Here is a 13140-nt window from a genome sequence, read left to right on the forward strand (position 1 = left end):
GCAGGTAAGCTGGCACACAAGGACATGTAGATTGTACCGTTTTCTGTGCCAAAATGGATGACCCCACTAACTGACCACCCCTTATAAACCCATTAATTGTTCCTGCCCCCACTAACTACGCCCATAATGCACAATTCAAACTTCCTCTATTCCTGCCCCATCTAAGTATCTTTAACCCCTGCCTAACCCCCGTCATTTTAAAAACCCCCTCTCTTATTCCCGACCTAACCCAGTCATGTCGGCCTCCCTTTTAAGGCTGTGCCCCGTACGGCCTCTCTTGTTCTTTACTGCAAATTTCTAGAATGTTTTCATTTGTTTTAACAATTTATCTTCTAGAATATTACCTACTACATTAGCAAAGGTTTATAATCTATATCTGGAAGACCTTTATCCACAAGATTCAGAAAATGCAGTACAAAATCTTACATTATGATAGTTTATTAGAGACTAAAGCCTGCCATACACATTAAATTGCTGTTGGATAAACCGGCAAGTCGCTTGGCCAGTAGCCATCTTGGCCACGTCACAAATACACAGGAATGCTCGTTTGGTAGAACGCTTCTGTATTCCCTGAGAGTGTCACTGCCAGACATATATGGCAGGGGCTTATCTCAAGGACACAATATGATCAGCACTCAAAAATAAGACACGCTGGATCTATATTTTCCCCCACAATAAATTGTTTAGGGCTCCCATACACGATAGACGTTGGTCGTACGTGTCAGTATCGGGTGGACGTGGGTTGAACAACTTTAATATGTGCGTGTGTGGGGGGGAGGGGGATGGGGATTACAATCATGTTTTTGAGCTCCTGCTATCCATTACATTGCAAGTTACATTTATACACATTTGTTGGCCCATATTTTACCTACATTCTTCTAGTGATTTTAATCATAGAATGGTAGAGTTAGAAGGGACCTCAAGGGCTAAAGGCTACTTTATACGCTGCGATATCGGTCCCGATATCGCTAGCGTGGGTATCCGCCCCCATCTGTTGTGCGACACTGGCAAATCGCTGCCCGTGCCGCACAACATCGCGCAGACCCGTCACACATACTTACCTGCCCGGCGACGTCGCTGTGACCGGCGAACCGCCTCCTTTCTAAGGGGGGGCGGTCCGTGCGGCGTCACAGCGACGTCACTGAGCGACCGTCCAATAGAAGCGGAGGGGCGGAGATGAGTGGCCGGAACATCCCGCCCACCTCCTTCCTTCCTCATAGCGGCCGGGACGCAGGTAAGGAGAGGTTCCTCGTTCCTACGGCGTCACACATAGCGATGTGTGCTGCCGCAGGAGCGACGAACTACATCGTTACTGCTGCAGTAACGATAATCGAGAATGAACCCCCATGTGACCGATGAGCGATTTTGCAACGATGCAAAATCGCCCATCGGTGTCACACGCAGCAACATCGCTAATGCGGCCGGATGTGCGTCACAAATTCCGTGACTCCAACGACTCCGCATTAGCGATGTCGCAGCATGTAAAGCCCCCTTAACCCCCAACCCCCTGCGAGTGCAGGTTTTCTTAAATCATCTCAACTATATTTTTATCCAGCTTCTGCTTGAAGATTTCCATTGATGGAAAGCTCACTATAGAATCCTAGAATATTAGCGTTGGAAGGAACTTCAAGGGCTATCAGGTCAAACCCCCTTGCGAGTGCAGGTTTCCTAAATCATCCCAGCTATATGTTTATCCAACTTCCACTTGAAGATTTCCATTGGTGGAGAGCTCACTATAGGATCATAGAATGGTCGAGTTGGAAGGGACCTTAAGGGTCATCAGGTCAAACCCCCTGCGAGTGTAAGTTTTCCTAAATCATCCCAGTTATGTGTTTATCCTTCTTCCACTTTATTTCCATTGATGGAGAGCTCACTACCTCCCGTGGTAGCCTGTTACACTCCCTGACTGCCCTCTTTGTTAGAAAGTTTTTCCTATCTGAATCTCCTTCCTTTTCGTTTCATCCCATTGTCATTGTCAAAGCTCACCATCGTGTGGTCTGTTGCAGGGACTTGTAGGTACTTTGTCATAGAAGTCTGTTAATCTGCGTGTCCTTCAACACAGTCATGTTCTGTTATTTGAAAGACTTGTAAAAGGAGCATTAAACATAAAAGTGTTATAAGCACTGTATGATAATCGCTTGTGCCACTACTTCACCATTTACAATAGAATCGCTCTAGAGAATTATTACATATGTAGGTCTCTAATATATAAGGGTACATCCAGCTGAATTTTCCACATTGGAATTGTCGTCTTGGATTTTCTTTCTCTTCTTACTGTCAAATTTGTCATCCCTGAGTCCATTGTTACCTCCGTAGTGTAGAGGCTTTTAACCAAAACCCTGTTATTACGAGAGAAGTGGGCGACTCTATAAGGATTCCATACAAGTACTCCTATTGCTTGTTTACCTGAACCAGGGCCGATTGAGCGTGCTTTTTCTGCTTTTCTCTTGTGTTTGGGGGATACAGCAAAGGCAGTACCCTTTTATCTACAGAAATAATGCTGTAATTTATTGTAATGGGTGGAAGCACTTACGTGTGATGTATTCTCCAATATTGTATGTGCTGTAGAAGTCTATTACAGACTTTTATAGTTCAATAAACAAGAGAACATATTAATTGTTCCAGTGTATATATACATGAAAACCTACAGAAAAAACACTGAAACACATGTTATATAGACAATAATATTTATTATTGAATCAAATATGTAGAAAAGATTAAAATACAAAGATTATGAAAAAAGGGGAGAGGGGAGGAGGATGCAGAACAATGATGATACAGAATAACCCCCAATGGTCACCCCGGACTTGTAATCAAAGTGTATGCAAATACAGTTACAATCAATGCAAGTAATGTTAGGTATACTCATGGAATGATGAAACCGAATTAGTCCATGTAGTCAAAAGGTCATATAAAGCCGTAGGTGTGTAGGAAATAAGGAGCATGTATATTTAATCCTATAGGCTCAATTTTTCCCTAAATAGATCTCTAGAGAATCTGGTAGATACTCCTCACTGAATTAGAAAAGCTATTTTAAAAGGATAAATTCGGTATACATGTGACCATGTGCATACAATGACAATTCCAACAGTAGATGCTGAAGCTGTAGAAAGAGTTCTTCATATACTGTATTCAAACTAGGCTAGTGGATATAATCACACCAAGGCAATTTTTGAAATGTATAAAGCACTATATGCAACCCCTGTCAGGTGGAGCTGAGATGGAGTGCACCACATTAAGATAGGCTAGTGCCTAAGAGAAATTACTTAAACATGTGGGTACTGAATCATATCAACATGTATATAAGCAATATGGAAAAATACGTGTATTCAGAGAACACTCCATATGTGCTCCACCAGACTGGAGGAACCACATCAGCCAGCAGTGATGTATTTATATAGCTCAGTTGTTAACCATACAAAAGATGCTCAAGATGCTGAGGCTGTGGAAAGAATTCCTCATATATTATATTCTGGCTAGGCTAGTGGATAAAAATACACAAAAACAGTTTTTTGAATCTTAATAATATATATATAGCGCACCATGTGCAACCCCTGTCAGGTGGAGCAGAGATGAAGTGCACCACATTAAGATAGGCTGGTGCCTAAAGGAAATTACTTGAACATGTGAATACTAAATCATATCAACATGTATGTTGGCAATATGAAAGGATACGTGTATTCAGAAGACACTTCACATGTGTTCCACCAGGCTGGGGGAACCACATCGGCCGGCAATGATGTAGTTATAAAGCACAGTTGTTAGCCTATTATACGATGTATATATAAATGTATATAGGGGTTCTGTTAACTATCCACTAGTCCGTTAGACACAGCATCAAACAGTAGCTACGGAAAACAATTTTATCTGCAGAAAGTCTGTTTAACCAGATTAGAGGATAAATACCATTCAAGAATAAACATGTATGTTGGCAAGTTAATACATCTAGAAATGAAGAGTGCCCAATGCAATAAATGCTACAATATATGGGCCATAATTTCTGGTTTACAGATGTATCCCTGAAAACACAACAAGACTGTTCAGCTACTGCAATTGTTAGACCTATTTAATGCCCAATGCAATAAATGTTACAATATAAGGGCCATAGTTTCCAGTTTTCCGGTGTATCCCTGAGCATGCAGCAAGTCTGTTCAGCTACTGATGATAGTAAACCTAGAGCATACTAACTTAATCACATATAGATGCACAAGGGCCATCAATGAATTACTTACATATAGGAGACCACTGGGAGGCTTCCCAACGCGCGTTTCGCCGTCTTTATCAAGGGAAACGTGAGTGTGTATGGTGTGGGGTGCCTTTTAAAGAGTGTATGGCGTCCGAGGGCGCCACTTGCACGGCCGTGCGGCGTCTGTCGTCACTTCCGGTTCCGGGACCGCGGCACGCAAGGCGCGATCCCGAGACAGGAAGCGGCAACAGAGGTGAAGAGTATTGCGTGTAACAAGCGCATGCGCATAAGAAGTTCTTATGAGACATAGATTAGGATGTCATTTATGATAGCGTAAATATAGATTCATGTTGTTGTATTCACAAGCTATATCTATATTGCAAGGCACGCTCAAAAATGATGGAGGAGCCTGTACAGTTTGTCCATATTAAAAACATTTAACTGTATAATGATATAGTAAGCCAACATATATTATACATGGCATAGACACAGGAAAAAGCTGAGAAACCCCCCAGTGTTGGCCATACACAGTCATCATACATAAAATACAGGTTCTTACAATATTAAGAGTAAAAGACACATAATAAAATATATAAAAAAAAATATAAATATAAAAGACATGTAAAGTGGATGTGTAATTAAAGTGAAAAAATGGTAGTGATAAAAATGTGTGTCAGATGGGTAGGTGTAAGGGATAACAGTGTAAGTATATCCGGTGAAGTGAAGCTGTGACCACTGTGACTAAAGAGTGAACGAACCTAACAGTGAGAAATTACCATATTGTATGGGGGGAAGGAGGGGGGGGGGGGGGGGTTGGGAAAGTACAGGACATGTGGAAGTGACGTTATAAATAATGTCCCCAGAAAGTAAGATGGGACATATATGACTGTGGAATAGCAAGTGAATGTATAGGTAAATACTAAGGTATAAAAGAAGGGGGGGGGGGGAAAGGGGGGGGGGGAAGGGTTAATCATGTTGTAGTTGGGGGAAGTTTGTTTGGGGGGTTGGCAGGGGCTGTGAAAGATAAATAAAAAGTATGTGAGGTGAAGGTGAAAGTAAAATGTGATGTATAAAACACTGTACAGGAATCTCAACAAATCATCTTGGTGGAATTAATTGTTCACCGAGCCGTCCATGCGAAATTATCTGATGTACTTGTTGAGGGATAAAAGGCACACAGGTGTTAATGGGATGGAACTTGATGGCGAAATAACTAGGATTAAAATAAGAAGAAATTAGTACAAATGAAGAAAACATATTAAAAACAGATTAAAAACAAGTTAAAAATTCAGATGGGTCAAATTAGCTATCATGATAAAGGCTTGGGACAAATCTCATCACTCAGAACCTAAATCTAACGATCATAGAAAAGGTGAAAAACTCAGGGATTCATTAAGGCCTATTGGTGTAAGAGCATTTAGTGTGGAAATCCATCTGACTTCCTTCTGGGCCCAAAGCTTCTTCCAGTTGCCTCCTCTTTCAGTTATTATCACTCTGTCTATGCCACTAACTCTGAGTTGGGTGTCATCGCACTGGTGAAATTGTTTGAAGTGTCTTGGTATAGTCTTCATTCCAGAAATATCATCTATTTCCTTGGCTGCTCTAATGTCCAAGACGTGTTCTCTCGTCCTCCTGCGTAATTCTCTAGTAGTCATTCCAATGTAGATCTTATCACACGGACATTTTGCACTATAGATTACTCCTATTGTGCCACAATTAATTTGGTGTGTAATCTTATAGGCTTTTGTACCTGTTGCATCAGAGAATTCTTCTGTAGTGGTGATATTATCACACGCTACGCATTTACCGCAAGGTCTGCAGCCCCATTTCGGTCCTTTACTATTAAAGATACCCCTGGGTTTTTTCTGTGAGAAGTGGCTATTGACTAACAAATCAGCCAGATTTTTAGATCTCCGGTAGGTGATTGCTGGGTTTTGTGGAATATATCTTGATAATGCGGGGTCCAGTAATAGGACATTCCAATGTCTCTTTAGGGCCTGCCAAAGTTCATTATTTCTGGAATGAAAAGTTGAGATGAATCTTACCATATCAGGGCTATTGGGTTTCTTATTGTGATTATACAGTAATTCCGTCCTATTTGCAAATTTTGCCTTCCTATACCCTCTCTGTATCGTTTTCTCACTATATCCTCTCATTTGGAACCTCTGCCATAGGTCACTAGATTGATGTTCAAAGTTTTGATCCGTTGAACATATTCTTCTTATTCTGAGGAATTGACCTCTCGGAATGCTGTTAATTAGGTTCCTAGGATGTGCTGATTGGGCATGGAGTAAACTGTTGACTGCCGTCGGTTTTCTGTATACATCTGTCGTTATGAAACCACTATCATCAATATTAAGAAGAACATCCAAAAACTCCATATTATATCTTCCTGCTTTGTGTGTGAATCTTAAATTGATGTCATTCTTATTGATATATTGCATAAAGACAGTCAAGTCCTGTTGGGAACCCTGCCAGAGAAAAATAATATCATCGATGTAGCGCCCCCAATAGGAAACCTTGTCCAAGTGGGGGGCCACATCGGTATAAAAAAGGTCCCTCTCCCACAGCCCCAGGAACAAGTTGGCATATGAGGGGGCACAAGCTGCCCCCATTGCTGTTCCCTGGAGCTGTAGGAAAAAAGACCCATTGAACAGAAAAAAATTGTGTGTTAGTGCAAACTCTAGCAGGGTTAATGTGAATTCACAAATGTCATCTGGGTGGCTAGACATTTCCAAATAGAATTTAACTGCCCTGAGCCCATCCGCATGTACTATGGATGAGTACAAAGCCTCCACATCACATACCACTATCAGGGTATCTTCATCAAGTTGTATTCCATCTAACTTCCTCAGCACATCGGAAGTATCCTTGATGTAGGACGGGATCGTTTCCACAATTGGTTTTAAAATGTGGTCTACATAACGACAGATGGGTTCACATAGGTTGTCAACTCCGGAGACAATTGGTCTGCCTGGGGGATTTTTGGCGTCTTTATGGATTTTAGGAACCATATAAAACGTAGCAATTTTGGCCTCAGGTTTGAATAGATATGATAGTTCTTTCTTGGTGATTGTATTATGGTCCACCGCCATCTCTAAGATATGTAAGAGTTGTGCCTTAAACGATATCAGGGGATTGAAAGTAAGTTTCTTGTATGCCTTTTGGTCACTGAGATGTTTTAGGACCGTATTAAGGTACATCTGTACCGGCCATAGTACAATATTCCCCCCTTTGTCTGAGGGTTTTATAATCACATCATCCATAGCCCGTAGTTCTTCAATTGCTATCCTCTCCTCTCTCGTGCAATTGTCATGGGGTATGGAATGATGTATTCTTTTCAGATCATCTGTGACTAATCTGACAAATATGTCTATGTTGGAATACATATTAGATGGTGGGAATTTGTTAGATGGTGGAATGATGTTTTTAGGCATTCTACTTACTGGTGGTGGAGTCTGTTCATCTAGTAGGTCCTGTAGAATTCTCACTGTTTCACGTTCTTTTGCTGTAAAGAATATATCTGGTCCTTCATTTTTGTGGAAGATCTTTTTGAAGGTAAGCTTTCTAGCAAATAAGTGTAAATCCTTTAACGCTGTAAAGAATTGAAAATGAGAAGAAGGTGAAAAAGTTAGACCTTTACTCAGGATTTCAAGTTGGGGTTCCGTGAGAATTTTATCTGTAAGGTTAATTACCTTATAGGAATTATTCCCATTCTTCCTGTAAGTATTCTTACGGAATGGCAATATTTTCTGTTGTTGATCCTGGTTCTTCCCGGCCCCCTTAGCTGAAGCACCATATGACATATTGGAAGTGGTACTATGTTCTGTGTCTGACGAAGCCACCGATGAATATGATGGCATGCGTTGTATACGTTTACTTGTTTCTGTGCTTTTCCATTTGTAAACTCTATCTTTTTCATAGTCTTGAAGATCCCTGTGAAACTTTTTCGTTTTGTTATCTTTGATTTGTTTTTCCCATATTACAAAGGATTTGTCTAGGTCTTCATGAAATTTTTCCCTTTCGGGCTCAGAGAGTATCTTCATAAGTTCATCTTGTTTCTCATTTATCTCACCATCGATATCTTTTATGGTTTTGAAATTTTTGTCGATGATGAGTTCCAGATATTTTTTGGAGCAATTATTACTGGCCAATTCCCATTGTGCAGTGAACTCCGTGTCTTCTTTACCATAGGACGGGAACACTTGAACTCTCAGTCCACGTGGGACCATGTCTTTCTCCAAGTAATTTTCCAGTGTCGTTTTATTCCACCAGATCTTAGTTCTGCGGTGGAATAAACTAGTGAGATTTTGCTTTAATTCTTTGGTATTAGACCCATCTGAATTCACTGTTTGCAGCTTCTCTCCCTTAAAAATGGATGCAGCTTGGGTGACCCAAGATGCTTCTTTGGTGCGTATATCCATACTATGAATGGATTTAAGCCTCTGTGAAAACACAGGAAAATACTTCAATAAACAAGAGAACATATTAATTGTTCCAGTGTATATATACATGAAAACCTACAGAAAAAACACTGAAACACATGTTATATAGACAATAATATTTATTATTGAATCAAATATGTAGAAAAGATTAAAATACAAAGATTATGAAAAAAGGGGAGAGGGGAGGAGGATGCAGAACAATGATGATACAGAATAACCCCCAATGGTCACCCCGGACTTGTAATCAAAGTGTATGCAAATACAGTTACAATCAATGCAAGTAATGTTAGGTATACTCATGGAATGATGAAACCGAATTAGTCCATGTAGTCAAAAGGTCATATAAAGCCGTAGGTGTGTAGGAAATAAGGAGCATGTATATTTAATCCTATAGGCTCAATTTTTCCCTAAATAGATCTCTAGAGAATCTGGTAGATACTCCTCACTGAATTAGAAAAGCTATTTTAAAAGGATAAATTCGGTATACATGTGACCATGTGCATACAATGACAATTCCAACAGTAGATGCTGAAGCTGTAGAAAGAGTTCTTCATATACTGTATTCAAGCTAGGCTAGTGGATATAATCACACCAAGGCAATTTTTGAAATGTATAAAGCACTATATGCAACCCCTGTCAGGTGGAGCTGAGATGGAGTGCACCACATTAAGATAGGCTAGTGCCTAAGAGAAATTACTTAAACATGTGGGTACTGAATCATATCAACATGTATATAAGCAATATGGAAAAATACGTGTATTCAGAGAACACTCCATATGTGCTCCACCAGACTGGAGGAACCACATCAGCCAGCAGTGATGTATTTATATAGCTCAGTTGTTAACCATACAAAAGATGCTCAAGATGCTGAGGCTGTGGAAAGAATTCCTCATATATTATATTCTGGCTAGGCTAGTGGATAAAAATACACAAAAACAGTTTTTTGAATCTTAATAATATATATATAGCGCACCATGTGCAACCCCTGTCAGGTGGAGCAGAGATGAAGTGCACCACATTAAGATAGGCTGGTGCCTAAAGGAAATTACTTGAACATGTGAATACTAAATCATATCAACATGTATGTTGGCAATATGAAAGGATACGTGTATTCAGAAGACACTTCACATGTGTTCCACCAGGCTGGGGGAACCACATCGGCCGGCAATGATGTAGTTATAAAGCACAGTTGTTAGCCTATTATACGATGTATATATAAATGTATATAGGGGTTCTGTTAACTATCCACTAGTCCGTTAGACACAGCATCAAACAGTAGCTACGGAAAACAATTTTATCTGCAGAAAGTCTGTTTAACCAGATTAGAGGATAAATACCATTCAAGAATAAACATGTATGTTGGCAAGTTAATACATCTAGAAATGAAGAGTGCCCAATGCAATAAATGCTACAATATATGGGCCATAATTTCTGGTTTACAGATGTATCCCTGAAAACACAACAAGACTGTTCAGCTACTGCAATTGTTAGACCTATTTAATGCCCAATGCAATAAATGTTACAATATAAGGGCCATAGTTTCCAGTTTTCCGGTGTATCCCTGAGCATGCAGCAAGTCTGTTCAGCTACTGATGATAGTAAACCTAGAGCATACTAACTTAATCACATATAGATGCACAAGGGCCATCAATGAATTACTTACATATAGGAGACCACTGGGAGGCTTCCCAACGCGCGTTTCGCCGTCTTTATCAAGGGAAACGTGAGTGTGTATGGTGTGGGGTGCCTTTTAAAGAGTGTATGGCGTCCGAGGGCGCCACTTGCACGGCCGTGCGGCGTCTGTCGTCACTTCCGGTTCCGGGACCGCGGCACGCAAGGCGCGATCCCGAGACAGGAAGCGGCAACAGAGGTGAAGAGTATTGCGTGTAACAAGCGCATGCGCATAAGAAGTTCTTATGAGACATAGATTAGGATGTCATTTATGATAGCGTAAATATAGATTCATGTTGTTGTATTCACAAGCTATATCTATATTGCAAGGCACGCTCAAAAATGATGGAGGAGCCTGTACAGTTTGTCCATATTAAAAACATTTAACTGTATAATGATATAGTAAGCCAACATATATTATACATGGCATAGACACAGGAAAAAGCTGAGAAACCCCCCAGTGTTGGCCATACACAGTCATCATACATAAAATACAGGTTCTTACAATATTAAGAGTAAAAGACACATAATAAAATATATAAAAAAAAATATAAATATAAAAGACATGTAAAGTGGATGTGTAATTAAAGTGAAAAAATGGTAGTGATAAAAATGTGTGTCAGATGGGTAGGTGTAAGGGATAACAGTGTAAGTATATCCGGTGAAGTGAAGCTGTGACCACTGTGACTAAAGAGTGAACGAACCTAACAGTGAGAAATTACCATATTGTATGGGGGGAAGGAGGGGGGGGGGGGGGGTTGGGAAAGTACAGGACATGTGGAAGTGACGTTATAAATAATGTCCCCAGAAAGTAAGATGGGACATATATGACTGTGGAATAGCAAGTGAATGTATAGGTAAATACTAAGGTATAAAAGAAGGGGGGGGGGGAAAGGGGGGGGGGGGAAGGGTTAATCATGTTGTAGTTGGGGGAAGTTTGTTTGGGGGGTTGGCAGGGGCTGTGAAAGATAAATAAAAAGTATGTGAGGTGAAGGTGAAAGTAAAATGTGATGTATAAAACACTGTACAGGAATCTCAACAAATCATCTTGGTGGAATTAATTGTTCACCGAGCCGTCCATGCGAAATTATCTGATGTACTTGTTGAGGGATAAAAGGCACACAGGTGTTAATGGGATGGAACTTGATGGCGAAATAACTAGGATTAAAATAAGAAGAAATTAGTACAAATGAAGAAAACATATTAAAAACAGATTAAAAACAAGTTAAAAATTCAGATGGGTCAAATTAGCTATCATGATAAAGGCTTGGGACAAATCTCATCACTCAGAACCTAAATCTAACGATCATAGAAAAGGTGAAAAACTCAGGGATTCATTAAGGCCTATTGGTGTAAGAGCATTTAGTGTGGAAATCCATCTGACTTCCTTCTGGGCCAAAAGCTTCTTCCAGTTGCCTCCTCTTTCAGTTATTATCACTCTGTCTATGCCACTAACTCTGAGTTGGGTGTCATCGCACTGGTGAAATTGTTTGAAGTGTCTTGGTATAGTCTTCATTCCAGAAATATCATCTATTTCCTTGGCTGCTCTAATGTCCAAGACGTGTTCTCTCGTCCTCCTGCGTAATTCTCTAGTAGTCATTCCAATGTAGATCTTATCACACGGACATTTTGCACTATAGATTACTCCTATTGTGCCACAATTAATTTGGTGTGTAATCTTATAGGCTTTTGTACCTGTTGCATCAGAGAATTCTTCTGTAGTGGTGATATTATCACACGCTACGCATTTACCGCAAGGTCTGCAGCCCCATTTCGGTCCTTTACTATTAAAGATACCCCTGGGTTTTTTCTGTGAGAAGTGGCTATTGACTAACAAATCAGCCAGATTTTTAGATCTCCGGTAGGTGATTGCTGGGTTTTGTGGAATATATCTTGATAATGCGGGGTCCAGTAATAGGACATTCCAATGTCTCTTTAGGGCCTGCCAAAGTTCATTATTTCTGGAATGAAAAGTTGAGATGAATCTTACCATATCAGGGCTATTGGGTTTCTTATTGTGATTATACAGTAATTCCGTCCTATTTGCAAATTTTGCCTTCCTATACCCTCTCTGTATCGTTTTCTCACTATATCCTCTCATTTGGAACCTCTGCCATAGGTCACTAGATTGATGTTCAAAGTTTTGATCCGTTGAACATATTCTTCTTATTCTGAGGAATTGACCTCTCGGAATGCTGTTAATTAGGTTCCTAGGATGTGCTGATTGGGCATGGAGTAAACTGTTGACTGCCGTCGGTTTTCTGTATACATCTGTCGTTATGAAACCACTATCATCAATATTAAGAAGAACATCCAAAAACTCCATATTATATCTTCCTGCTTTGTGTGTGAATCTTAAATTGATGTCATTCTTATTGATATATTGCATAAAGACAGTCAAGTCCTGTTGGGAACCCTGCCAGAGAAAAATAATATCATCGATGTAGCGCCCCCAATAGGAAACCTTGTCCAAGTGGGGGGCCACATCGGTATAAAAAAGGTCCCTCTCCCACAGCCCCAGGAACAAGTTGGCATATGAGGGGGCACAAGCTGCCCACATTGCTGTTCCCTGGAGCTGTAGGAAAAAAGACCCATTGAACAGAAAAAAATTGTGTGTTAGTGCAAACTCTAGCAGGGTTAATGTGAATTCACAAATGTCATCTGGGTGGCTAGACATTTCCAAATAGAATTTAACTGCCCTGAGCCCATCCGCATGTACTATGGATGAGTACAAAGCCTCCACATCACATACCACTATCAGGGTATCTTCATCAAGTTGTATTCCATCTAACTTCCTCAGCACATCGGAAGTATCCTTGATGTAGGACGGGATCGTTT

The 13140-nt window shown here is 40.3% G+C and overlaps 1 protein-coding gene across 2 annotated transcripts in view; it reads left to right on the forward strand.

The window, feature by feature from the left end:
• CHST11 (carbohydrate sulfotransferase 11) overlaps positions 1–13140 on the forward strand; it is a 281471-nt gene that overhangs the window by 219078 nt on the left and 49253 nt on the right. The gene's annotated exons all lie outside the window — the stretch shown is intronic.

Source organism: Anomaloglossus baeobatrachus, chromosome 4, assembly GCF_048569485.1.
Source record: "Anomaloglossus baeobatrachus isolate aAnoBae1 chromosome 4, aAnoBae1.hap1, whole genome shotgun sequence".
Classification (NCBI taxonomy): Eukaryota; Metazoa; Chordata; class Amphibia; order Anura; family Aromobatidae; genus Anomaloglossus; species Anomaloglossus baeobatrachus.